At 30.7% G+C, this 3,613-nt stretch overlaps 1 long non-coding RNA gene across 2 annotated transcripts in view; it reads left to right on the top strand.

Annotated features, from left to right (window-relative positions):
* The window catches only part of LOC111083148, a 7,835-nt gene extending 5,479 nt beyond the window's left edge, over positions 1-2,356 (top strand). For both annotated transcript variants that reach the window (XR_002608828.1, XR_002608827.1), the window contains exon 3: positions 2,021-2,356. This is a non-coding gene — a long non-coding RNA (uncharacterized LOC111083148). The remainder of the gene's footprint in view (positions 1-2,020) is intronic.
* The last annotated feature ends 1,257 nt before the right edge of the window (positions 2,357-3,613 follow it).

Raw genomic sequence — 3,613 nt, 5'->3', positions numbered from 1 at the left:
GTAAATACTCTGAATGATGTAGTCTGGATGGAGTAATCTGAATACCAAAGGTTCCACCAGTACAGTAAATACTCTGAATGATGTAGTCTGGATGGAGTAATCTGAATACCAAAGGTCCACCCGTATAGTAAATACTCTGAATGATGTAGTCTGGATGGAGTAATCTGAATACCATTTTCTTTTGATTATGATTTGTGATTCTGTCAGTGAAGTTTAAAATCTTGATGGTAGGTCTTTTTTTATTCATTCAAAATGAGTATGAAGAGACAGAAGGCTGGCTAGCAGAAGTTGGCATTATACTTGAAAGGATCATGGTTCTTTTATTTTTATTTCTGTCATGTAGGCTAAGCTATGAAAAATATATAGTTAAGTCTATATTAGTTGTGTAGTCCTATCTGGGTATTTAATTAGCAGAGGGAATCCTCCTCCAATGTTATGACAAATTTAAATGTCACTGTTAATATATTGCAAGTGAGAAACGACTATCTTGTTGATTGATAGGCCTAAATGTTTGGTAATACAAAAATACATAAATTTTAAACTCGTACATTGCATTTCAGTTTAATAACATGAATTTTGTTAAATTAGTGTGACATATTCAGACTATTTGTCTGTAAGTATAAAATATTGGTGAGTTTTTGGTTTTTTCCATATGAGTCATTAGCATATTCTATGAACTGTAGTTGATCTTTTCTTAGAGGTTTGCTTCTTTGATCTGCTTGTGGATTTTTGTCGCATCAGGAGGGTATCTGTAACAGAGTATGAATGTGATTAGTCATTCAGGTAGCATTTTAAAATACATATTTGATACTATAGAACTTGCAAATGGGGATTTATTTCCACAGCTTTTCTGTTTCATATCTAATGTTGGCTACACCATTTTGGGTCTAAAACAGAAAGAAAGATTGAAGAAAAAAGATAAATTAATCACAGTAGATGTGTCAATTATACTTCCACCTGTAAGTTAAAGTAAAGCAAAGTTAAAATAAAAACAAAACAATTGATACAAAATCTCAATCTTAGCAAAAAAAACAACAAAAAACTTGTCTGCTAAAAGTTAAGTTACAGAAAAATTTGCTAAACAAGAAGAATCAGGCTTTCAGTATAAAACATACACTACATTAAACCAGGTTTGCACATGAAATGTCATTCTGCATGTGACTTGTCCACTCATGCTGGGACAGGGGAATCCCAGGCTCAGTTTCTGATTTACCAATAGAAAAAGATGGCTTTTTATTACTGGATGTCATCTGCTATCTTCCCTGCAAGAAACTTGGTTAATTGCCAATTAGAGGATGAAGTCCCAGACAGAGCTGGCAAGAAGCAAAGTTGTATTTGCTTGAATGACATTCATCACCAAAACTGAACTGAAAGAAAATACAGAAATTTCAAAATTTACATATTAACTAAGGAAGTGAAAAACATATTGTATTGTCCTGTGCTACAAAGTTATATAGAGCAGAAGAAAGCCAAAGTACATCATGCTACTTGTTCTCATTTCACAAGCTTCATGTGCAATACTGAAGTGAAGCCAACTGTTAGAAATAACTAGGTATTGTATTTGCAGTGCTGGAGGGTTGATAAAGGTAGTTAAGTGACACAAACTAAGATGCAGGAGTGAGAATACCTGTGAGGATTTGATTATTTCAGGCCACTCTTATATTGATTTGTTTGACCAGTACTTTAAGGCTGTGTGGTGGTCCATCATTGTGTTGTGTGATAAATCTATAAACAGTGGGTGGATAAGTGCAAAGATTTGGAAGGATCAGTATTTTGAATTTCTATGAAAAACTTACTGAAGGTGTTTAACAGTTATCTTCTCGGGATTTTTTTTTGAGTATTTGAGGTACTTCGCAGCTTACTTCATGTCAGTCACTTAGTTGTTTTAATGAGTGAGAGGAAAGAGAACAATTTTACTTGAGAATAACTAGTGTTAATCATTAGAAATTTGAAGCATTTTTGTTGTTGTATGCGTTTGTACAGCCAATTTTAAAATATTCTGTGTCTTAAACTTTCATAGTAAGTGAAATCAATCATGGCCACACCGCCTCAAGGTTATGGCCGAGGAGGACGTGGAGCTTTGTTAGCAGCATTGGCCAACAAACAGCCACGGCGACCAGGCCAAGGAACAGAAGGACATGGAGATGGGTCTAATACAGAGAAGAAAGTACTTTATTTTTCTTTTATATTCTTCTTTATTTGTGCAGCCTACGCTGTTATGTGAAAGTGTTCAGTTTTTAATTTTCAGGTTCTTTAATTTATTGAATTTTTTAATGAACAGTGGAAAGAATATTCATGATTGGGGATCTAGTCATCAACAGTAATGGTTTTACAACTTTCAAACATATTAAATAAAGAGCAAACATAAAATTGTTTGAAGTTTGTTTTCCTTCAAGAAAAGTTTTAATTGAAAAAATTAGTTTTTAAATCATTTTAAAAATTAATGCAAAATATTTGGAAAAGATATTTAAAAAGTGACAGCATAGAAATGTGTATCTCTTCCTTAACTTTGTATATAATGAAGTAGAACACAACTTGGGTGTATTACTTTACTGTCAAATAAACATGTTAAAACAAAAACTATGGAAAGTGATTAAAATTTTGCTGGTACAAAGGAAAAAATTAAACAAAAAAAAATGTTAACCTTTGTTAAAAAGTATTTAAAACAGTTCAGGCCAAGACAAAAATATAGCAACAATGACACAGTAACTAGTTTCTAGGAAAACAGATGAAACTGAGGTTCAGACAAGAAAATTTAAGACTTGTTGAGGTTTTAAAAGTATTTGTAGGACATTAAATAATGTCTATAAAATTCAATATACTTTCTTTTCTCACGTATTTTATCTGAAAGTATAAGAAGTTGGTGCTCACAAACTTAACCTCTTACATCTTGCCGTTATTTGTGGTAAAGTATTTGTTCAAAATTAAATAAGATATTAAGAGTAGATCACCGGGGGTTGATAAAATAAATTGTTCTCATTTTGGTATTCATGTAATAATAATTAGTTAACCAGCAAGCAAAAAAAAAAACTTCATATTTAAATACTGGAGGTTTCTATTTTTATGACATAAAGTAGTAAATACCCACAAGATTGGATTAATAGAATGTTATTTTATAATGACAAGAATCATATTTAAATACTGAAGGTTTCTATTTTTATGACATAAAGTAGTAAATACCCACAAGATTGGATTAATAGAATGTTATTTTATAATGACAAGAATCATATTTAAATACTGAAGGTTTCTATTTTTATGACATAAAGTAGTAAATACCCACAAAATTGGATTGATTTAATGGTAGTATTTAAATATGATCCTTTTAATTATAAAATGGAGGTTTCTATTTTTATGACATAAAGTAGTAAATACCCACAAGATTGGATTAATAGAATGTTATCTTATAATTAAAAGGATCATATTTAAATACTGGAGGTTTCTATTTTTATGTCATAAAGTAGTAAATACCCACAAGATTGGATTAATAGAATGTTATCTTATAATTAAAAGGATCATATTTAAATACTGGAGGTTTCTATTTTTATGTCATAAAGTAGTAAATACCCACAAGATTGGATTAATAGAATGTTATCTTATAATAAAAAGGATCATA

Source organism: Limulus polyphemus, unplaced genomic scaffold, assembly GCF_000517525.1.
Source record: "Limulus polyphemus unplaced genomic scaffold, Limulus_polyphemus-2.1.2 Scaffold8358, whole genome shotgun sequence".
Taxonomy (NCBI): Eukaryota; Metazoa; Arthropoda; class Merostomata; order Xiphosura; family Limulidae; genus Limulus; species Limulus polyphemus.
This window is presented reverse-complemented; position numbering and strand designations above follow the sequence as displayed.